Raw genomic sequence first — 25706 nt, 5'->3', positions numbered from 1 at the left:
GAGATAAATGTGGAGCATTAACTATAACTTCAGTCATATGGTGATCTAATAAAAATGGAAGATGTACCAATCCCTGAAATACACTGAAAACCCTGGATGCTATTTGAAGATTTGTTATGGTAAAAATGGGGTAAATGCTTCCTTAAAGAAAGATCTCCCAGTTGGGCTGAAAAAGAACTTGCTTACATTACCCACCTACATCACAGCAATTCATTTCACATTTGCATGTTCTATTTGTCAAACATTGAGATATATTCTCCCCCCCAAGTTTATTTTAGTCATTACATGATAGCATTTAGTCATTTTGGTATGCAGATATGAAAACTAAGAACTTAAGCTGGAAATAAAATGTTAAAAACCTGGTCCCTATCTAAATTTCATTGTTCAGAGCGATAATTTGCTTCAGTCCATTCACCTTGCATGTGCCTCCCATTCCTCTCCCACTGTAATTACCTTCACTGTTTATTGCACACAAGCCATTTCTATTACTAATCCACACTATTTCCGCATGAGATATAGGAAACAAAACAGCTGTTATTGATCTATATTTCAGTAAAGTATTTAATGTTATGTCTCAAGGGAAAATATTAGCAAAATGTTATGAGGTAGATTACTACAACTAGAAAGGAAAAAGCAAGCAAGAAAAGAAAAATCCTGAGCTTAGAAAAGGGTAAAAACATTTAATTCCTCAAGGTTCAGTTTGAACCCATCTTGTAAAACATCCTCACTGTTAAAGAGAATCTTTTTAACAAAAATAAAGAATGTTCTTGTCAACTGTGATGATGAAAGAAATCCAGGCTATTTCATGAATGCAGAAAAGATCCGGATATCATACAAAGAACTGCATATCCTCGAGGACACTCATATAACACAAACAGAATGAAATTCAGTAGTGCAGGAAAGTCAAGGCTAGAGAATTGGAAACTATTAGCAAAAGCATATTCTAGAGTTGAAAGATCACAAAAAAGAAAATATGAAAGAATCAAATGTTTGGCACTGTGGGATTTGGAGTGAGATGACCAAGGGCAGTGCTGGGACACACCAGTCAGTGAGAAGAGTTAAAGAATCACAACAGACATAAGGAAGTATCAGTGTTATTCAAGCTGTACTCCTCTGTATAATTCATCATATGTATTCAAAGAATAGTACTGCAAACTGAAACTAGATTCAGAGATGAGTTCTCTGAATGATCAAGAAAATGGATTCTTAGCAGAGCAAAGATGACCAGCCTCTCATTTTTACCCCAGCAAAACCAAGGTCAAGTGTGAAAGGCAGATTCACTTTAAAAGCAATCTGAAATCCCAAGTAGAAACTCAAAGCACAACTGGGTTTCAGAGAAGAAGAGTTCAGAAGACAACTTCTTACACAGTTTGATTCTTGTAACGGAAATTTTCTGTCTCCATTTATGGGAGTGAAAAGTGATTGCCTTTGAGGTACATGCTTGCAGATATGGAGTACATAACTGCAGAGAGCTTTGTTAGCTGTTTGCACCATCTGTGAAATGAAACAATTTCTATAGCATATCTGTAAACCAGGAGCTTAAGAGACCGTGTTTTCCTTTACACTTCTTGCTCTCATGTTTTTGTAGTACATCAAAGATCTCTCATTAGAATTACATCGACAAAGAAGCCCATCACCATATCAGCTTATTACACCCAATTATAGAACCTGAGCTGCTTTGTTAAGGTATTCATTAACCTTTTCAGAACTTACAATGAGAAAGCTAATCAAATAGAGGTGGTAGGGTGCTTTCTGAAATGAGAAAAGTTGTCAAGTACAGTAAATTTTAACACACTGACTTTTCTTAAATTAGCTAGTTTTATTAAATTGAATTAGGTGAATTTATTTTAATCAGCACCAGCTGTACAAAACAGGAATTATTCTGCAGTGTAAAAAAAGTATATGTTTTCTGGAATGAGTGTTACAGACTATTTTGACTTGTATTCAAATTAAAAGGGTAGCACTTGTTAAATTTATTCTTTTTAATTTTGTGCCAGGTGAATTTGCATTCTTAAAGGTACTGCGTAAGCAATTATAAGTAGACCTAATTAAGTTCTTCAGTATTTATCATTCTAGAAGTACATAACATGCTTAAAAATAAGTAGAGTGAAATAGCAGACAGTTTATAGAGCAATTATACCAAAATAATCAGTAGCTACCTCACGGTACTATCTTAATAAACAGCCCTGTGAGAGTTCATTGGATATTAGCTGAAGCCAACTGCTGGGGGAGTCTAGGGCACTGTCTGAAGCCTATAAACCCAGAAAAATCCTCCTGTGAAAGTCAGTCTGGTTAAGTTTAAAAAAGTTCTTGGAAAGGGATATTTGAGTGCCACAGCTAATTAAATCAGTTTCCTCAAACATGCAACATCTGGGATCTAGTCCCTTTTCCAATGAAAATTTAAATATTCTGCAGGAAATGAAACAGTTTCAACAGGAAAAAACAAGAGAGACCTCAGAACACTTTACAGACAGACATTTTTAAAATATACTTGGGATAAGAAATTATTTTGAACCTTTGTTCTGAAAGATCAGCATGGTTCCTTTCGATCTTTTTCTCCCTGTCATTTGTCCACACATTGTGTTGCACACATGAAATTTTCCTTCCCAAACATACCACTTCAACTAAAATTATTTTTGGTGCTTTATTCTTTAGATATCATTACAATTTCAGTTATCTCTTCCAGACCTCCTTTAGCTCCTCCTTCCAAATCTCTGACATGTCTCCAGTACATCAATACTGGGGGTAGGAGGACTCAACAGGAGGTAGTTTGAAAAGAATGGATTTTGGGCTTAATCAGAAATGGAAGATGCATGATTTCAGTGACAATATAGTTGGTGTTTTCACAGAGACTTTCTGCTCTCTTTTGTAGTTACAGCACTTTCTTGGAGGTGTTACTGATTTGAAAAATATGGAATTTAGTTGATTTTTATACACTGTTCTCATTGCTGCTGAAACTTGCAAATGCGATACTTAGAAGCTTTATACAGCTGTGTTCTGTTGCACAGTATCAAACTGTTTGGAAAAAATTGCAGCTGTGTATACAATACTTAACCAGGTTAAATTTTTAAGGACTGTTAACACTCATCATTTAATCTTGTGCACCAACAAAGGGCTGTCAAATTTTTGAAGCTCCCTGGTGTACTGTCATCAAGACTCAACATAAAGATGCAATTTTTTAGATTGCAATACTAATTGACAAAAATCATAATTATTGCTGTACTTGCTCTACTGTCCAAGACAGTAAATTGAGGGCTTTATGGAATATATAACATTTACTTGCCATAAGTTTGGCAAGTTGATTTCTACCTCTTATATCAAATTCTTATAACCTGTCTCAATGATAACAGCCAGTTAATCACCACCTATTATTCAAGGGATTATTTCACATGCATAATTACAGTTTTTGGTTCACCAATTCCCTGTAAAATATTGACCTATAAAAACTCCTCTTAACCTGACCTTGCTGTAAAATACGTTATTAAATGACCAAAGCTATTAGTGAAGAGAACTAAAGGCCAATGTTTGAAGGACAGAGACAACTACCTCCACATTTAAATACCTCTGGTACTACACAAAAGTGTATATCAAGCCAAGGCAAATTAACTGATTACATCCTGATTCACAATTCCTGATGTTGGTCTCCTGAAGTTCAGCATAATAAAATGTGAAGTCCGGTGTCTTGGGTGGAAGAATCCCACAGAAGGAGTAGAGATGTGGGGTCAAACAGAGAAAAAGTGATTCTGCAGAGAAGACCTGAGGGTGCTGGTGGACAACTTGACCCAGAGCCAGCAGTGTGACCTTGAAGCAATAAATGGCCATCTGCATCCTTAGGAAGACAGTGATTCCGTCTTTGTAAGTGCCTGTGAGTCTTCTGGGGACTGATACAAACTTCTGCACTGTTTTACTAATCTACTGTAGATGTGTAGATCTTTAGGCGTTAAAGTCCTTTCTTCTGGTAATTCCCTACCATGCAATTCCTGAATTAATAAAATTTTTGCTCACAGGAAGTTTTAGAAGAGCTACTAAGCCAGTAACAGTTTTCAAAACTTGGCTCCTAAAATGTAGCAACATTTTGTTAATAAGAGCCCCCAAAACTTAAGGCAGATGTTCGCTTCATTTATTTTCAATAATTCAGTTATTATTCCTCTGCAATGAAGAGCATTTAAAAAGAGCTCTCCTGGCTCCATGCAAGGGTAAGACATAACCTAGGAAAGGCTATCATGACATGTCTTCCAGCAAACTCTCCCAATGCATTTCACTACATGCAATTCTGCTTTTGGTGTTACTTTATTGCTTATTGTATTTTGATACAGATTTAAGCATTGTTGGAGATGAGAAAAAGAAATAAGAAGAAAGAAAAATAGGAAGAGAACAAAAAAGAAAATAACCTCTGAAATGCAAGCTTGATGCATAACCCCAAAATGAATCAAGCCAGCATAAAAAACAGGATAATCTCAGGAAGCAATGAGAAAAAAAATTGTTTACATTGGTGTGGTTTGTAGTCATTTTGATTTTGCATGTAGTTCTGCTACTTCAAATACAGAGCCTCTGGGCACAGAAAAAGCATTCCTCAAAGCACCCCTTTCTTCCCTTTTTCTCCCAACAAACTCTTTGGTCTGCATCAACAAACTCTTTTGGCTACATCCTCCAGTGAGCAAATGTTCTGCAGTGTTCAACATCATCAAAGAGAAAATGAAAGACAAAGGTGCAATCCTTTCCTTTCAATACCTTTGAGCTGCAGCTTTGCTTGGGGAAGTTGTCAATTTTCCTCCATCTCTCAGTGCTCTCTTCCTACCACTGACCTATCACCCCCTTACATCCAAAAGCTGCGTTCCCAGTCCCTGGTGATTTACACTACTCCTGACCATCTCACTCTCTTTATGAAAGAAGGAAAGATTGGAAATTCACAGGGAGCTCATGCGTAGCACGGAAACAGTTCGATGCTGCCTTGATTCTTTACATGAAGCATTGCAACTTTTTGACTCTAGCAGATGAAAATTTGAAAGAAGGAATATTTCTACATAGATCAAGTTGTGTCTTAATTATTTCATATTGAATTAAAAAATAATAAATAATGCAAAACCTGCAACGTGACGGATCAAGGGATACGAAAAGGTTAGAAAGCAGCAAGGTTTTGTTTTCAGATATTTTTTGTTTGTTTTTTGCTTGTTTTTGTAAAACGACGGTAGAAAAGCACTATACATTTGCAGAGACTTAATGATGATTTTTTTCAACTGAAAGGTTCCCAAAAAGATTATAGGTTTGCTATTATTCATGATCTTTAGTGAACAAAAACTGGCACATAGACAACTCAAAAGAATGTGCTTGAATATATTTTTAAATTAATATCTGCAACTGTATGTTGACTGAATTTGAAGAATGATAAGAAAATTAGTCCTGCATTCCAGAAGCAATTCAGAATTTAGAACATATTATCAAAGACCATGTAACGAGTAGGTTCCATATATCAAATCAATATGGATCTGTTCAGCTCAAATGTATAAGCATTCTCAGTGTCACTAATGATCTCCCATCAGCAATGTCATGTTCTTTACAGCAAATGTGCTCCAGCAGAACAAGTAGCTTATAAAACAAATGTCCTCTCCTCCCACTAAATAAAAAGCTAAATTCTTTGCAGTAAATTATTTGGTTCTGCTTTCATAGTCATACATCTCTGAATACATCACATGAAATTTAGTTCAGCCAGCAATTTCTGCAAGAGGCAGGCTCTGGTCAGAGCCAGCACTGCACAGTAATGGTTTTCCCATTTGTGGCAAGTGACAAAAGTTAAGCAGAAGCCAAAGAGGTGCAGAGGGAGCACAGTAGGAACAGAAATGAGTACAGTACAAGCTTTTAACTTTTTTCCATATTAACTTAAAGCATCCTAAGCTTTAACAGAAAGCTGGAATTGCGTGTTGTCACAGATGACAGCGTGCATCAAATGTGCTATTTTAGGAGTCTTAGGAAGCCAAGAAGAGCTGAGGACAGAATTACTCCAGTGCTTAGAAATAAAGCAGAAAGGCCAAGGGTGCAGAACAATTGTATCATTTGCCTGGCATCTTGAGGAGAGGATGGTTCATCATCAGCAGCAAATGTCTGGGTGGAGAGAGGCTGGACTCTCTCCTGACAAGTGACAGGGCACTGCAGATGGCTGCACGGCTGCATGAATAACTTGACTTTCTGGCAACAGAGAGCAGACACCTGTTTGAGGCAATATGCTCGAGGAGAGGGTTTTAAAGCTCCACTTCCTGACTTCTGATAAAGCCTCCAAACACCACTCAGGCCCTGCTGGGACTGAAGGATTCATCTTACATGACAGATTATTGCTGTTTGGGGGGGAAGGGGGGATGGAAGAAAAAGCCCCAAAGGAACCCAAGAGTATATCACTCCTCACTTAATTTCACTAGTGAATTACTACTTTACAAAGAGCAGAGTATAAGCTTATCATAATTTCCTCCTTTGAATTTAAACATCATTTTTACTTGAAAGTAAGCTTTTAAGAAGACATACATGAAGAAAAGAAATGCACTAACTAGTTTGATTTAGCTGCTTTTCTGAAAATTGGAATACTAAGAACTGAAAAAGAATGAAAGAAAATTTAGTGATTTATTTGATTTACACAATTCTGCCTATGTGGTCTGTGGTCAGCAGCCACTCTGCAGCCACCTTTTAGGAATGTTCTCAAGTTGGATTTCACAGAACTGTAGACATTTTGGTAGATATAGAGGAGAAAAGTCGTTCTCCTTTGATCCTATTTTTCCTTTTAGAAAAGATAGGAAATCTATTATCTAAGGGAATCACTTTTCCACAGGAATGGACATGGTAGTTACTTTCTGCAATACAAATATAAGAAGCTCCTTTAATTCAATCCCTGAATAAAAAGAAGCATGTGTGAGTGCTGTCACTGCTCCATGGAAATTAAATAAAACAATTATTTCATCACCATTTGAACTTGTTTTTCACAGTCATGTTCAAGGGAAGGAGAGAATTTAGTTATCTGTTAATGAGCTGAATATATTTTGAAAAAAGGAATATCACAATGATACTGGATCATCCTAATGCTGAAATATAGGTATACAGCAGATGGGGCAGAGTGTTCATAAGTAAATTAAGCTTTATTACTTTTCCTTTGTATTTGCCTAAAGCATATTTGTGAATTCATAAAAATAATTCCTCTAGCTAAATGCACTTTTTAATTAGCTGATGTTCAGTGATACAGAGAAATGTAATATCTGTGACAAGACTGGTATCCAATTGCTCCTGTAATTCAGCATCTGCATTGTTGCTAGGGAATATATTCATTTCTCATCTGTTTTTCAACATGTTAAATGATTCCTAATGTTAATATTAAGGTTACCATCTATTTCAGATGAAAACAGTTTTATTTGCAGCTTGATTCTTTGTAGATAAACCATACAGAAGTCTGTGACATCTACCCTTTGCACTACAGGAAGTCATAAAAGGCTGGTCTGAATTTTGGGGTGTTCCATAGAAATTACTCAGTCTGCACAGTGAAAGCATTCAAGAATGGTTTAACCTACTACTGCAAGATAGAATTTGGAGAGTTTTTTTTGTTTCATTCTGCAAAATGGCGGTTTGCTCTGTACTGACAACCTGTCTCAGCAGCTTCAGAGCAGAGACTCGACACATGCTCACAATAAATCTTACCAGACTGAGAAGAAGCTGCAGTCGTGCAGCACTTAATTATTTTTTTAAATCTGATCATGTATTTATCTAGAGAAAGATATGTGAGCTGAACATCCAAAGTTCCTCTGAAAATGCACACCAACACTAGAAATCCTGGTCTGGGAAGAAAATTGTCACTTAGAGAAGTTTCCTTCAAAGGCAAAGGTCTAAATGTGATAACTTATTTTATAAATTTGTTTTTTCCTTACTGAGTTTCTTCTAATTATTATTGTTCCCTCCTCTTTTTTTTTTCCCCCTCAGGATCCATGCCGATTGCTAGCAAAATTCTGTATATGCATAATAGAAACCAAAAACTGCAGAATAATTTAAACTGAAGAATCCTCTGTGGAAGTAAGTAGTTATCTCAAGAGAATTATTTTATGCAACGGTAATAAATCTATTCAGTAAGCAAACAGATGAAAAATAAAACAATAAATGAGCCATAAGCACATGAAGCGATAAAAATTTCGCACAACTTCCATCCAAGGCAGCAAAACAACTAATCAAAGTGTATAAGAAAAAACCACTGTCTATTAGGAGAGTTTCAGCTGCTAATGGGTGTGAAGAATGTTCAGGTTTGCTGTATAGAGAATGCTTTTGCTGGCAATGTATCACAAAGATGGAGCTCCGAAGACTGTATGAAGCTTTCAAACGGTGCTTGAGAGTTGATGCAATGGTTTTGTTTTCACAGACTGTCCTGTGTATATCCACAATTGAATATGAAACTTCTACATACAGTTGGCACGAGTGGCATGATCATAACAGACACTGCAACAAGTTATGGAAAGCACACTTGGAAATAAATGATCAGCAATATGTTCTATCAATATTAACAGAAAGGAAAAATTAAGTAGTACTAGGTCCATCAGTAGTAAAGAAGTAGCAGGTATTAAATTTGGGCTTTGGGTAATGAAATAGCTGCAATTTCATTTTTTTTTTTTCTTTCACTTCCAAAAGAATTGTTTCAGATGTTAGGATGCAGGCAGTATGCAAATGCCTGCTGAAATATTTCAGAATGATAGCATCGGGCTAAAGATAAGCATTAGTCTTGACTGAATTACATGTTGATCATTAATGTAAATAAAGCTCTAACTTTTATTGTTTAAATAGACCTTTAAAATGCCATAATACATAAAGGTGATTGAATCTAATGCCCTTGAGGTCTAGATTCCTCACCTACTTTCTAAAAGAGCTTCAAGATACCTACTAGATGTTTGCAATCTGAGTGATGCACTGAAAATCAACTTAATAATGGCTGTAATAGAAATACTTCTTAAACCAAATTCCATTAGACTAAGAGAATTTTCTTTCAGTGTATAGAAGACTACTATATGAAATGAGATACTTCCTAGTGAAGCAAGAAGCATTGTGTATTATTGACAACAGATCAAGATCACTGAAAGTAAAACAATAACATGATAGGCTTATGACACTGGGAGTTTTCCTGCTAAATTCCCAGCAAGATTTCTTTTTTTCTACCAAATAAGCCACAACATCTTTTGCCATTTTACCGCATGAAGTAGGGCAAAGCAGCCACCAAATCACTGAATCTGCTCCTGGAATTCACATTTAGGGAAACAAATGAATAATTTGATCATATTACGAAAACACCAAAACATGAATATTTATGAAGGAAAGGACTAAAAGTTGACCAGAGTATTTAAGTCTCCATTTACGAAAAGACAATAACATTGAAGGGAGCAAGTGTAAGTCTAGCAGCAAAACATAATTTAGAAAGAAACTCAGGATGGAAAATTTTGACCTGGAAATAAGGCACATAATTGAAGTAAAACACCAAAGGATGCGAGCCAGAATCAGAAAGCAAATACACAGAAAGTACTGATGGTTTTGTGCCTAAGTATTATACAAGCTAAAAATCAGGTAAATGTTTAATATTTACTGTCTATATTCTGATGTATGTTATATAAGAACATTTCAGAGCTAAATGAAGTAATTGCCAAATCTTTAAATGCTTCAAAAGTCCATTTGATTTTAGATTGATTTGTGTCTCAAGGCAGCTCTTTTGTTTTATTTGTTTTGGTCTGGGGGTTGGGAATGTTCAGGGGTGGTGGTTTAATCTTTTTTTCATCACAGAAACACAGCCTAGTTTGGGATGTAAGGAACCTTAAAGATGATCTTGTTCTATCCCCCTACCATGGGCAGGGACATCTTCCACCAGATCAGGTTGCTTCAAGCCCTGTCCAACCTGGCCTGGAACACTTCCAGGGATGGGGCAGCCACAGCTTCTCCGGAAACCTGTGGCAGGGCCTCCCCACCCTCCCAGGGAAGAATTTCTTCCTAAAATCTACTCTAAACCCACTCTCCTTCAGTTTAAAGCCATTACTCCATTGCTGCCATTGATGAAGTATTCTATCTATTTCATTAAAAATTAAATAAAGACCCAAGGGGTTCAAGGAAAATGGATTTTTCCATTTTTCTCCCTTTTGCTCCTGAGAATGATTTACTAAGTACAAGTAAATTCATAAAATAGATACTATAGCCTGGAGAAAATAAACTAGATATTATTCAATTGTTAGTGGTTCATAATATAAATGGCCACCACCAATTTCAGATTGTTTGTTAAAATAATTTTTACCACATAACTCTCACTCAAACCATGAGCGCTCAGCCACAGTTTGGGTCAGCTGTCCTGGCCATGCTCTCTCCCATCTTCTTGTGCACTTGTTCACTGGCAGAGCATGAGACACTGAAAAATCTTTGACTAAGGGAAGCACTACTTAGCAACAACCACAGCATCAGTGTATTATCAACATTATTCTCATATTAAATGCAAAACACAGCACTGTACCAGCTACTAAGAAGAAAATTAACTATATCTTCGACATAACCCAAGCAATTGAAAGATATATTGAATGGGGCTTTTGTTGTTGCTGATGCCAAATGTGCAGTCAGGTTAAGAGTAGTGAGTTTTTAATGGACATCAGTTTAATAAAATGAGGTGCAAATAAAGCTTTACTGATTTTAGAAAAATGGCTTACAACTTCATTAAACCCTTTTTTTTTGTATAGGTCTTGACTAGTTCTGTCTTGCCATTTCAGATACAGCTCCTGACAGCTGCTACACATGTATTTAAAGTTCAATAAATAGCTGCTGGCAGCAGTATTGCAAGGAGCTGTATGTAAACACCACCTCTGCAACACTCCTTTTTCATTCATTCCTGGCTGCAGAACCACAGCTACTGCAGCAAAGCTTTCAAACAGTTCGCATTAACTGCAGCTATGTCTGAAAACCAATTACTCTACACCAGCCCTACATAAGAGCATCTCTATTGTTTAATTAATGATGAGACAAAGAGTGCATTAAACACTCCATTTTTAGGAGACAAAATGATCCAAGCCCCATCATGTAAATATCTCCAAGCTCCAGGATTATGTGCAAGGAGCAGAGTAAGGAAAAATGATGAGATGCAACACAGCTACCTAACGTTGTTGAGGTTGGAGTTACTCCAGCTTCATGTTGGGGTTTCACTGAGCTAAAGGCAGGTGACTCATCTTAGTACCTGCTGTTCAGTCTTGCTGTTGGTAAACTATGGAAGCTCTGGCACATGTGAAGAGCAGGCATTTATTTAAGATAAGGGTCTGAGGATCTCTGCTTTTTCACACCAGGGAGGCAGATCAAATGCAGCACAACTGGCTGTCTAGAGAAGTCATGTTCTGGATGAGAGCAGAAATGCTAGCGAGAGCCTCTTTTCTCCTATTAACAAGACAAGTCCACCGAGAACCAATCAACCCTGCCACTGCAGAGCCACTGTAAGCATTGTTCTGCACTAATAGACTGGAGGAAAGTAAATAATGTTGTTTTAGTATTCTGAAAGATCTCTCTAAATCACAGAAGGCTCTAATAGCATAGTTACACATTTAAAAGTAATATTCACATTTCAGTAGCATGAAATGCTGGGAATGATTCATAGAGTAGGTTTCAAAGCCTTCCCATTCTCCACCACACCAACAAATAGCAAGAAGCTGTTATAGAAAATGCTTTTTGCTCTACAAACATGATAGCTTTTGTTCAGTGCCTCACCAGTTGGCCTTTAAACAATTACTGAAATAGCATTTTTAATCTGGGCACTAAATTCAGCTAAGTATTTTAAGAAAGGCAATGAATTTAGGAAGGATGCAAATCACACACCATTGTGGTTATATTTCTTTCTCATTAGAGGCCTAGAACAATTTCAGGCAAAAGCAAAGTGGCTGCTTGCACACGGATGGAGCAAGGATGCACTTCTGCAGTATCTGTCTTATCTACACCTCTGGAGAGCATAAAAATTGAACATTGGTTCAGCACAGTTCAATCTGCTGAATTTCTGTGGCATGCCAGCCATTCAAAAGAAGACACATTTTACAAGAAAGGGAAAACACATTTAAGTAACAGAAATGTGTGTAAAGTGTTGCATGTATAACTATGAAATAATCTCATTTTTTTATAATCCCAATTTTGGTGGTGTTCCAAGAATTAAAACTGGGCCCAAGAATAAATGTCTGGTGTGCGGGAGGTTATTTTGGGCATGGCATACAAGAAAAGAACAAAGCAATACTTGGAAACTGGCTGAAAAAACTATGACCAAATTTAATGGATTTGTAAAGCAACAGAGAAGTGAGTCCAGGCAGTGTCAGCACATGCACATCAAGGTGCAACACAGGCCAGTTTCAACAGATTCATAGTATTTGTAGTGGGCATTATTTGGAATACTTTAGAACACTTGCATCATGTATACCCACTGTCCATGAATATTGTTAATTTTATATAGCTTAATAATGATAACATGTGTAAATGCTATTTACGAGGATTTTTTCTCCAACTGTGATCATATTTTTTTTCACATAGTATCAGAAATTTTGTCCATAGCTGATTTTCTAAAATAAGCAGACAAACAGAAATTCACAATTGCACATGAAACAATGAAGTTTATCAAGACTGGTGTATTTAGGTAACTGTGCAACAATGCATTCCTTTGGGAAAGACTGGGATATTCTAAACAGAATAGGTATTTTTCTTTCATATGCTTGACTTCCCCCTGCAGATTAACTTTCCCAACAGCTCTCCACTGAGACAGTTTTCTCTTTTGGGGGGCAGCATCTTTTACAAGTATTGCTGAAATGGCACATGAGTGACCTTCTGATATAATACTATGGTTAAAGTTCTGCAGCTGACTACTAAAACAGGACCCTAAACAATAAAACTTCAGCTCTGCAATTCCAGACACTGTTTCATCATGGATGAAGAAACAAACTCCTCAGGAAAGAGCTACACGCTTCAATGAACAACCACTGCATTGCAAAAACCTAAAAGGTTCGGCACCTGAAATCATCAAATTGATTATAAGCCTACAGCTGTGGGTTACAGCTACTTTCTTACAAATCTTATCCAATGAAATTCAACTGTGCTTACTTTTATTTAAAAGATGTTATTGACAGATCCTTTATTTAAATTGTGAGAATAACTGAGTGGAAAAGAAAAGTAACAATGAGAAGGCGATGATCCAGAAGAGACAGCTTTCCTGAGATTTCACAATTAAAGCATGATGTTCCAACAGGCAGATAAAGAACACAGTAACTTGTAGCCACATCCCATATGCTCCTTCCTGCTTCCTCCTCTCCTCCCACCAGATTCATACACTACATTACTTTGGTATTAGACCAGGACTCCTTAAAAGCTGTCTCTCAACCTGGATTCTGTTGGCAATTAAACCACCACATTATTCAGATGTATATAAGACAAACTAGACATAAATGAAAACAAAACAAAATGCAAGAAAACCAATAAATACCATTAGTAGTGTAACTCAAAATATAAGTGCACAATGGCTGGTAATATAATCCACACCTCTTCTGTAAGAGAGAGCCTCTAATATATCACTGCCTGATTCACATGTGCAAGAGCCAACAAAGCTGTGGTGTGATTACTGAATAACTTCATTAACTTCAGAAAGTACACAGAGATAAATTACACAGTGCAGAATATCATGTACCTCAAACAGGCTTCTGTTTTTCTCTGAATGTTTATAAATGCTTTAAGACATATTAAAAAAAAATATTATTTTGGGATAAGTAGTAATTTTACACCTAGGCTTTGTACGTCACTGAGCTGAATACATAGCACAGGTAACATAAAGGGCCAAGAGCAGAGAACTGCATCTGCCAACATCAAATCTCTACAGGAAGAAAAAATTATTGTTTATTAATAATGCCTTCATTAAAAAAGAGTGAGTCAGGAGGTCCTGCAGAGTTTGCAGCCATTCAGGCAGACAGTGTGGCCTCACCCTGTCCCACACTGGTGCCGGTGTAATTACTGCAGCCTTGTAACTCGTCTGCAAAGCTTTGCTCCCAGGTTCCCACAGAATCCAACACTGCTCACCAATGCTTCACTCACACACAAGGTGCTTTCTCAGGCAGGGGTTGGGGTCTCTCCTGTGGAAGGGGCAGGTTTCACTCCTGTTTTCCAAGCTCCAGGCTCAGGTGAGGAGCCTCACAGGTAGCACAGAGGTGCCGTGAGGGACGGAATGCTTTCAGAGCCTTCCAAGGCACAGGCCCACCAGGTTCTACATGATAGCCATTTCCTAAATGGTAGTTACACAGCATAACAATCCATGCTGCACCAAAATGAAATATAGACTCAAATACTCAACTTGATTTTCTCGCTTTTCTTAAAGGAATATGAAAAAAGCAGATGTGGTACACAACGGGTCAGTAGGCCCCAAGAGCGCAGCATCAGAGTATTAAGAAATGACATTACAGCAGTATCAAGAATAATCACAGCACTAAACCATCAAATCCCAAATATTGTGAACATCATTATTTGTTCCCTTCCCAGCAATAACTCAGAGCGTGTATGGACGAATCGATGAGAGTTCAGAGTTGCTGTGGGGGCACAGAAGCCTCAGCTGCTCTCCTCTGGAAATTATCTGTGACACTCACAGCAGTATAAGGAAAGATTTCAATGTTAATACGATGCTCAACAAAATGCTGCTTGATGGAGTGTGGCTGAGACATATCAATCAAGTACCAGTGGACAAATTCCCACTCAGAATTATGCTGGCCTGAGAGCTGGATCAGACCCTAAGGTTCTGGAGATGTAGTTAAGATATTGGACAAATTTACTGTGTTTTAAAGGCAGATGTATGTAACCAAATGAAAAAAATTCCAGGTAATATGTGAGGTCTGGAAAAGTGAAGATATCAGTGGAAATCAAGAAAAAGGTAATTGAAAAATTCAGAGAAAAAAATTATGAGAAGCCCAATTTAAAAAAAAAGAGCTGTGTAGCATGTTTAATAGTTATTTATTTAATCTTGGTTTTAAAGTAGCCTGTCAGAACAACCTCCAAGTTATAGAGAACAAGCATCATTTCCATGAAAAAATTGATTAATTTTTAAAATATTTCTCACAAATTTTTCCTATTATCTAAGAAATTGCCTGTTTGCATTAAAATATACCATAAATACCTACTCAATGATATATTATATTTCCTTTGTCTTTCTATTCGTTCCATGCAGAAACTGGGCCATTTTTTGCACGGAAAACAATACCATGTCAATAAATGTTTTATGTACACACACCCTCTTTCATTTCATTTGTAAGTGTGAGAATCTTTGTGCTATATTCTGCAAATACACAGACTGTTGTACAAAATTGATACTTCAGCCTTTTCAGCATTCTCTTTAGGATAGGCAAGTCCAGGGCCTCTGCAGATACATTAGGAAATGATTGATTCTGCAAGAGTATTCCTTGGTAATTTTCAACATTTTAATGATACAAAAATAAATTGAGTTTGAAAATTTCCATCATTCTTCTCTCTTTTCTCTCTAAGGGGAACATGTTACTCTTTTTTTTTTTTTTTTCTCTCAAAGGAAAAAAAAAAGCAATCACACTTCAACCATTAGTGTTCTCACTGAAATTGCAAAGCATCATGCTAAATGTACCAGCATCCCTCTGACAGACATATAAGAGCACCTATTCACCAGTGTAATGGAAAAAGTTAGTGATTACATATACTGAAGTGATTGAGCCAACAACTACTCTAATGGAGGAAAAAAACCTTGATTAATAACAAGTGCCACTAAAAGAACAGATTGTTTTATAAGGAATGAATCACACAGAAAGTAGTAATACAGCGTGTCCTTGTCCATTGGCTGGGAATTGGTAAGGGAAAGAATAAAAAGAAATGTCTGAAGATCAGTAACAGTTTTGCTAGAAGGATTTAAAAATGCATCTCTCCCTCCTCTTCTCCCAGTGTGCAGATGTATGTGTGTAGGTGTTTTATGGTAAAATATGGTTCTGGAAATCTCTTTCATGTTAACTATGTTGCTGTTTTAATGGTTTGTACTTAATGTATGTGAAAGTGAGGAGGACACAGGAGGTTCTACTACAAAGCAGTGTTTTTGTATTTTAAGTCACCACATCATTTCTATAAATCAAATACTATGCGTTCACATACACCCAAATCCTGAAATGTGCACACACACACATTTCAATAATATTGATTCAGTTAATACACAAGGCAGGAAAACCTTTTCATCATTAGATTAGGGGAAGCTCCAAGGGATACAACACACATTTTAGTGTAATGCCCAATATTTACATGCAAGCAAGGAAAACAAATCAGTCCAAATGAATCAATTACTATGATTCCATAAACCTTTTCTACATTTGAGATATTTTGGTTTTTCTAAAAGTGAAAATGTATTGATTTAAAGAACAATCATAAAACACTGTCATACCTCAGCCGTACCAGTTATCTCATGATACCATTGGAAGATTTGTACCAGGTAAAATCTGAGAACTGCCCAACACAGAAAATCCCATGCAATTGGTAAAATTCTATACAGCCATCAACAGAAGACTGTTAGGGATCCTCTTGTAAATCAGCTGCTTGTTATTTATACTAAATACTGACAAGGAGAACTTGAGAAAAATATTCAGTAAAAAAAAAAATTTGAAACCATTTAAAAAGAAAACAGTGAACACTGAATATTTTTTCCTTTGCTTTCTAAGTAAGAAAAAAATATCTGTGGTAGTGTCTGAATCAGAAGTGATACTTCTGGAGAAAAAAATGTTTAATGAAGTACATAGATCAGCTTTGTAAAATGCCTTTTAGAAGTCACCAGATCTGATTCCAAAATAAATTTGCTATTTTACCATGAAATTGTGATAATACCTCATGGATACTCTCTAGCCAGAATCAACAACTACCCATGTGAGACTGACAGCACACAAACATAAGACACTGATTTTCTGTGAAAGCAAGGGATAAATACACCTCCTCTCTCACATAACTTCAGAGAGAGCCAGGAACTGCAGCCACTACCAACAGTGGTACTCACCATTCCCAACAGTTTCAAATTGATAGTGCTAAACACCAAACACAAACCTCATCTATACATTCTTGTGCCAGTTCTGCACTTCCACTATGGCAGCAGCACAAACCAAAGCAAACACTGCTGAGATTTAGTTCTTGGTCTATATCCCTATTTTGTGCATTCAGTGCACTGCATCCTTCACTTCAAAATATAATCACAGTAGGAGTTTCCCAGCTCATTTTTCTTAAAACTTATGAAGCAGATGGGCTGTAAACACATATACACATGCAGTAGAAACCGTGATAGTTACCAGTAAGTCTGGCATCATCATCAGCAGAGTATAATGGAAAATCACCTGTGCTGTCACAGCGTGCAGTTCTGGATATGGACGTAATCCATTCAATTGTTTCCAATTTTTATCAATTTTTTTCCTTGTTACAATGCTTACATGAGATCATCATAGCTGGAGTGATATATTTGGTGCATATTTGTTTCTAATCTTAGTGGAAAAAAACAGATCTACTGTCTTAAAGAACTACAATCTTAATCTCTTTAGCAATAACAATGACCAGATATTGGCTTTTTCTTTCCTGAAAACATCAAATTTGTTGCTCTACAACAAATTGTTTCAGGTACAATGTCAGAGTATTGCAGCTTGAGAAACCTCTTTGGTGAAAACAAGACAAAAATCTGAACACAAATAAATAAATAGACCCTCCCTACTGATTGCCACTGCTATATAAAATCACCATTTTCAAACCAGTATCTACACACTTCTTGTTGGGACAATGTTAGTTTATGTATTAAGAGTATGAAACAGCTGCAATTAGTAATGGAATATTAAAGAATTTGGTAAACACTGCAAACTGTACTTTCACAATGTGACTGGCTTTGCCTTTGCTTGTATATTCTGGCTCTGAGTCAGCAGAACACTTAAGTAAGATTCTTAATAGGATAATTATACGAATAAGTATAAAAGTAATTCCATTGATTTTACTGGTGTGACTCAAATCTAAGTGCCTACATACTTCAGTATTTTTCTGCATAGCGACCTTCAGCAATCATCTAAACAGAAACGTGTGCTTCCTTCCATGTTTGTAGCTTCTCCTGACCTCAAACAGAAGATTTGTATTCCACAGATATCTGCATATTGTATTTTGAAAACAAGGTAATAGGCTTTCTTTTGCTGTTTAAAACTGAACTTCTTGCTGCTGCCATAAAGCAGGTCAGTAGGTTCAATAGAATAGAAATAGGAATTGGGCAAGATCCATACTGATGACACTGTATTATTAATAAATTACCTACTATGAACTTTCCATGAATTATTAAAGCAAATAAGTCCTACTTTAAAGTGTTATGGGTACTAGATAATTTATAAATATGGGATCATTGAATTATAATTCAATCTTTCCCCTGAACTCTGTCCGTGCTTCTATTTCCAAATGACTTTGATAATGTCCATCCAGTCCTATTTGCTATGACTGTCTCTACATGATGGAAGGTAAGACCTGGGTGACTGCAACACGTCTGTACCTATGCAGTTGAAAGAGTCTTCCTGACACTGGGGATGTGAGAGAACAAATTTACAAATCTTTCCAAGGGGATTTCTAAAGGAGCCAAGGACAGCAATCTCCTGAAAAATCTAGATTTCCCCAAGTTGCTGTCCTTAAACTTCTTGACACTATAAGAAGCAAGCCATGCTGCTCAAACAGTTTGGATATATTCAGTCTTACCATCTCAATACATTTTTTTATGATGAAAATTAGATGTAAAAATCTTCTTAAATAAAGGAATAGAAAATATAGAGACAAGTTGACTGGACTAAAATGATCTATTTTTACCAGCAAATACAACCTTGCCAGCTGTGTTTCAGATACAAATCAAAATAAATCTGCAGTAATTAAATTAAGCTCTTACTCATGCTGTCTTGGCTTGGTTTTGTAGAGTTTCTTCCCACACTTGACACCTTTTTATAATTTTAGGGGTTTTTGTTAGCTGGGATTAAAGTGTATCACAAAGCCTGTAGCACCTATTCCTCTTCTTCTTTTTTTTTTTTTTTTTCCCCTAAGTATTGAGCTACTGCGGTTAAAAAAAAAAAAAAGAAAAAGAAAAAGAAAGTAATTTGACATGACCACAGTTGTAGTTTTCAGATTTGGAAGAATGCCTACCAGGGATTATGGTGAGATCAACCTACTTATACAGAGTTTTATTTAAGTCTCCCCAGACAGAACTTTAGTATACTAAGCTACCTGAAAGCTATGTAACACTTAGAACCCAAGAAAATCTCAAAATACTTTTTCTGGGAATAGAGAGATGAGTTGCAATAGAGGTTGCTGTCACCAGAGAGATGATCATAACATTGATTCATATCCTATTTTTAGTTAGCTGTTAAAAAATTATTACTAAAATTATTACTATGATTATTATATCAGTATGTTGGTCTTAAGAGAAGTTGAATGTGGACAGCAGTATTTTAACAATCATATACTCTTGAGAAGCAGAGTGAATGCTGTGCTTTCTCTCATGGCCTCAACTCTAGAGTGCAGTGAGCTCAGATATGGCCAAAAACACTCTTGGAAGTTTGAGCAAAAAATCTGGAAACTGCCTGCTTGCTGCAAGCCTTGGTAGGATTTCCCCAGGATAAAAGGCACCTTTGAGCTCTGGTGCATAAAATGATTTGAGCTCCTCTAGTGCCTTGATATTTGCAGCCTTGCTGTTCACTGACAGCCTAAGGAGGAAGACTCAGTGCTGATTTTCTTCAAAAGCAGGCACCAAAGGGTTCAGCTCCAGCAGCATTCACATCCTCTGGGAGCTGCTGTTTGGTGTCATAGGCCTCCCTTCTGCAGGAAAGCATGAACAGCCAGAAGGCGAAAAGAACAAGATGTGATTACTTTTGTGGAAGTATAAGTGAAATGTGTCAGGCAGAAGATATATATTTAATCACTTATTGCCTTTTTGCAAAAGCAAAATATATCACAGAAGGTACTCACAATCCTTCCAAGGCTAGCAAAAGCACATACTACTATTATTTATGGTATATAGTTATCAGCTTTATTTACTCCAAAAAAAGTTTTATCTATAGAATTATGGCCTACAGGTGGCAAACCAAAAATATAATAATACTGTAAGTATCTCTGGTCTTTGGCCAGTGTTGATCTTTTGAATTATTCATTTTATCTTTCCTGTTACTGATTCGCTGGTTTACAGATGTTAGAAGAAGTGTGAAAGATCTCTACCACATGCACTTTTGCAAGACTAAATGCAGATAGATGATTAAGCTAACTTAATACATCAGTGATTTGTAAGATACTTTAAAGGTTGTAAAATAATTTGAGCTCCATAAAAATACATTTATCTTAAAGGATAGAATTCTGGAATATTACAAGAAACTGTCTTCATGGGGCATTACTGAAAAATTGCATTCCTGGAATTCTATAGCAACTCCTATTTTTTTATTTTATGTACATAAATAAAGGAATAATGACATTGAACTGCCTGATAATTCAAGTTTTCTCCAAGTGCTTTAATTCTATCTTTAAAAGCTATTTTTTGCTATTATAAGTAGAAGCAAGAAGAGTTTATGAGATCACAATTCAAATGGTAGTGTACATTTACATGTGATTTATAGTACTGGACAATGTGAAAAATATCACCTTTGCATCATAGATTTCCATTGATATGAAAATGAAGTTTTGTTACACAAAAAAGTAAGAAATAAAGGGCACTATTCTCTGCTTTGGTATATCTGTAACTCACATTGACTGTGGTCGTGTCTTGGAATCACTACGAACTAAATTCCTAATGGATTGTGAAGGAAAATTTGGAATGGAATGAGGTTCCATTTCAGGGAGACAAGTTGATGAGACATGAGCATAATAATCTGGCAAGCACATTCTGACACTGGATAATTCAATAGTTACTACCCTACATTAAACCATCTTGGTTAGGTGTAGTAAATTACAATCAACAGTTTTATGTTAACATACAGAATACACTGTAAAACTTCAACAAGTAATTTATGGACTAATGGGGGTGGGAGGAAGAAAGAAAAAAATTTAAAAGCCTGTCAAACTCAGTGAAGACTTTGCTATTTGACATTTGAATTGCTGACTATTCCTCCTTATTCCTAATTTGCAATTGGGTTTAAACTTCTCAATCAGTTTTACACTGTTGACATTGAGCACAATCATTCAAAGAAAGTTTCTGTACATAGAAAAGGTGAATGTTGCTATTAGGAAGTATTGTTGTTAGTGTTTTTGTTTCCTTCTCATTCTTCACAGTCTTTCAAAATTTAGGTGAACCTATTAAAAAGTTCAATACAAACTAGAGTCCTGATGGAGGAAACACAGATTAGCTTCAAAAACTAGAGTCCAGAGCTTGGAAACTGTGACCCATTAGCATTGTTTGAAACAAAACTGTGTGAATTTCCAGGAGGGTCCACAAAAAATGGATGCCAGCTAAGGAATGGCTAATTTCCACTGCCATAGCATAGCTGCTACCTGTCTTTATCATATGTTAAATTTTCTAGAACTGAATGCTCGCAGAGGTTCAGGAGGTTACTGTAATGTGTTATTAATGTTTGTAAATTGCTTTCACAACCTTTAATGAAAGTGGAAAGGACAGTGCTGTTGCCAAGTATTTTTCATTGATTGCCTGGAGATTCCCAGCAGTCACTCTCCTTTTTCACTATGGCAATATTAATAGAAAATCTCTGATTTGAGAACCAGTAGAAAGGAATGTTTAAGGCGCTCAGAGCAAACTAATCACTGTATGGAAGCAACATGAAGCATTTTAAATGGTGCTATATCTAGAACAGAAACTGCAAAGCATGCTTTATCTTTTATGGCAGATAAATCCACATATGTCTTGAAAGTATGAATACCCCAAAGATCCATTACACAAATTGTCCAGGAAACCACATTTCATCTTGAAGTCCTGTAACACTATCAAGACTTTGCAGTGGCGAGGAGCCACGTGCTGACAGCTATTTCATCTGCTGAAGGACTACGCTGGAAAAACCTTCCCTGATTGTACAGACTAGCAGAAATTTATAAAATCACAGCATAAGGCATAGTTTACGAGAGTGACATCTAATCACATACCCAGTACACTTAACAACAAAGATAAATCATCCTTTTATCCATGGAATAACGTTTGTTACTGTTCAATAAGAGCAATTAGCTACCCCACAAACAAATCAGATTTTTCTGTGTTTACAGTTGAAACTGCAAATATAATTAACCATAAACATGATCCCAGCAAACCACACATATGATAATGGGGTTTGGTTTTAAATACAAAAGTCGTAACCTGAAAGTAAATGTTCCTCTTGCTGCAGGACTGGTGTTCATGTCAAATATCAGAAAGGATATATCTACCGGGAGATATTCAGAGCACACAAGGAGGAAGTCAGTCTGATTTCCCTTACAGAACCCTGCAAATTCCCTGCACTCACAAATTTTCAGTGTGGACCCTGCCCTGTTGGAAGGGTGCAAGTTCTGACTAAAATGCATCTCCCAAACTTGGCACATTAATTAGGTCTCTTTCTGTTGTAGAATTTTTCACAGAAGCTCATAACACGCCTTTCCCTTAGCCAGAGCATTTTAAATATCCTTTTTCCTTTCTGCAAAGCCGTGTATTTTTACTAGAATATTAGGAACAATTTTGTCTCAAAACTCTATCTTCTTGTTAATATCAGTCACTGGGCTAAAAAAATCCCTTATGTCAGTGAACGAGTTAAAAATTACTGAGAGATACAGAAACACAGACATCCCAGATATATCACTGCAATCGTTTAAGTCTTGTTTTTGTTTGAAACCACAACAAAACCGACTGTTCTCAGTATCAGTAGGGGTCCCAATTAAACTGCATACATAGTTAGCAAATAACTCATTTTAGGCACCATTTTAGTGTAAGATTATTTTTTTAATGTAATCTGCACTCATCACAAGATAATTATGCTTATAAGAAGCTAATAATTACTAAGATTATCGGTTTTAAGTTGTTAATATACCTCACCAAAAGGGTTTTGAAGAAGCAGAAAGGTTTGGAAGATAGAAAGATTATTCTTTTTAAACAAGAAAATGTAAGAGAATCTTTAAGACATTAAATTTGAGATGTTGATCTGTTGAAAGAAGAGCTTTGAAATGCAATTATAAGGAATTGAAATGAAGAACTACAGACAAATCAAGTGTGCTTTTAAAAAAAATCCTATTAAGAGTAGTTAATTTAAATCTTAATTAATGTTCTTGAAGATGGACTCTGTTGGTAACTGATTCTATGTAAGCACCCCATCTTGCTTCCATAAGCAATGCTAGGGAGAATTTTTAATGAAATTACACAAATGTGTTTTGTTTCATCATCTTTTCTGTTTCAGAGAACAACACAATGAGAAATTTTAGCAGAAATGTTGGTGAAAGATGAGCAATCTAGAACACAGTTACAGCAAGACAGGATTAATAAACCTGAAAGTTATTTGTCAAACCTAAAGGATTTACATAGCAAACCCACCAGTCTACACATGTAAGAGTAATTTCTGGTAGCAGCTTTAGAAAATATTTCAGGAATGTTAGTACCATTGATATATTTACATCATCAGGCTCCTGATCTGGAGGTGCAACTCTCCCTCAGCAACACATGTGCTTTAAAAACACACCTACTGAGCCCAGTTTTACTTATTACTGACAAATACCACTGGCGATTTTCTGCCTGGCCTATGGCTTTCCATGGTCTGATGATTAAACATTTTTTCCCAGCTACTTAATAACACCCTTTACACAGCTTGAAAAGCAAAACTATAAATAGCATCCTTGAAAGAGACCCTAGAGAAGATGCATGCTTAACACTCCCAAACCAAATACATGATATTTCATGTTGAGAAGGTGAGAGGCCAACAAACTTTCTAACCTGCTGGTTTTCATATAAGGACCCTGAGGTGAAAGCACATTAAGGAGCCACTGAGCCTGGTCTGCACCAGCTAATATTAGTTTGAACTTGACCCTTGGAAGACATCTGAGAATGCAGAAAAAATGAGAGGGGAAAAAAAAAAGAACTAAGATCCCAATATTCTCTCTTGTGCACATCAGCAGTGGCTGTAGGGGTGGCCACTGCAGGCTATGCTTTTGAAGCTCAGGAAAGGCTGATATTTTTCAGACCATGTCTGCCTTACATCCTTAGCCTGTCATGGCTAAACCACTTTACTACTCTTCTCTGTCACCTCTAGTTATGTCTGCCTCGTTGTAGGTTATTGCAATCCTAAGTGACATAGCAAAAGTCAATTCCAGATATTTTGGAAAGATCTATTATCAACAGCCAAGGATAGTATAGCTCTAAGTGCTAAAACAGTTTCAGGCTTTTAATGCAGTACCCAGTATTGCATTACGCACATTTGAAGAACATAAATCAAGACTGACCCAAAAGTGAATTTTAAATAACTTCAGAAATGTTAATTATATTCAACAGTTCAGTATCAAGATGTCAAACAGTCTTACAAAGGACTCCACAGTGCAGAGAGGTGCACTTAGCAACTGTTCTTATCAGTCATTTGTATCCTGTGGCTACATCAACAGTAAATCTCTTAAACACAAACAACCAAACCCTCGGTGTAAGCAAGAACATAATGGTAGTTACAGATTCCTCAGAATTAAGATGCCTAACATGAACACATTTAGTGCTCAACAAATAATGTTTTAATGTCATTGATCCTGGATTTTTTTTTTTTTAAAGCTACCTTCCGTTCCTTTGACAGATGTGCTATGCTGCATTTCATTACTTTTTCTCCTTACCTCGTTCTTCTTTTGTTTTAGATAAGTGATGAGGCTTTCGAAAAAGATTAAGTACTGGCAGGCAAAGCAATGGCCCAAACACGGATTTAATTGGAACCTCAAATCCTGTGGAAAGAAAAAAAAAAAGAATTAAACCATTAATAATTTAATTTTTCTAGCAGACAGAGTGAATTCATGTATCCTGTTTTAGGCAGATTTTACCATACTTCTTGGTATTTGATTTCAACAGGAATCCAACTTGTTAGTCAAATCATGTTGGAAATAAAGTCACTAACAGATTTCAGGGAGGTGCGCATAGCTGCTAACAAGTGCTGATGGAGATAGTTCTCATCTAGAGAAGAATGGTAATGTCAGAATTTACTCGATTTAAGCTTTAAGTTAAAAAAGCACTTTATTCTGTAGAACCCATGAATCTTGCTTTTGTTGTACAGCATTCAAAATGCTGTTTTCTTATGCTGCTCTTTGCCCCATGAATGTGTGACAGGGTACAACTATTATGCAGCAATATGACTCAAACGCAACCAAGTCTTAATGTAAAACAATTCACACTTCAAGAGAAAAGATGCTGGAAGAAATTTCATTTCTCTCAAGATTGGAAAGGGCTCTAAACATAAAAACCTCCATAAAAGTAAACCATAAAAGCAATTTTTTAGAGAGTCAGAGGTTAGAAGTTGTAGTATTGGGCAAGTGACAACCAAATAACCAACAAAATAAAGCAACCCAGAATATGACTAACTTGCTTATTTCTGCAAGTAAGATATTTTTGCATTAGTAATTTTTATTCAGGCAGACAGTGGTGCAAAAAACCTCAGGTACATCACAGAATACCTCTAAAATTTTTGTCAGAGAAATATGCTTTGCATTTCAAAAGGCAACAGCACCAGTCTCTTATACAGTATGTGGTATTAATACAATTATTT

At 36.3% G+C, this 25706-nt stretch overlaps 1 protein-coding gene across 1 annotated transcript in view; it reads right to left on the bottom strand.

The window, feature by feature from the left end:
- The window catches only part of TENM1 (teneurin transmembrane protein 1), a 452127-nt gene extending 427235 nt beyond the window's left edge, over nucleotides 1-24892 (bottom strand). The window contains exon 1 of the mRNA XM_085060418.1: nucleotides 24787-24892. The gene's annotated coding sequence lies outside the window, so the exon portion shown is untranslated. The remainder of the gene's footprint in view (nucleotides 1-24786) is intronic.
- Nucleotides 24893-25706: the final 814 nt, after the last annotated feature.

Source organism: Lichenostomus cassidix, chromosome 4A (assembly GCF_008360975.1).
Source record: "Lichenostomus cassidix isolate B80296 chromosome 4A, HeHo_3.0, whole genome shotgun sequence".
NCBI lineage: Eukaryota > Metazoa > Chordata > Aves > Passeriformes > Meliphagidae > Lichenostomus > Lichenostomus cassidix.
The sequence above is the reverse complement of the archived record's forward strand: the minus strand, read 5'-3'. Positions and strand labels throughout refer to the sequence as shown.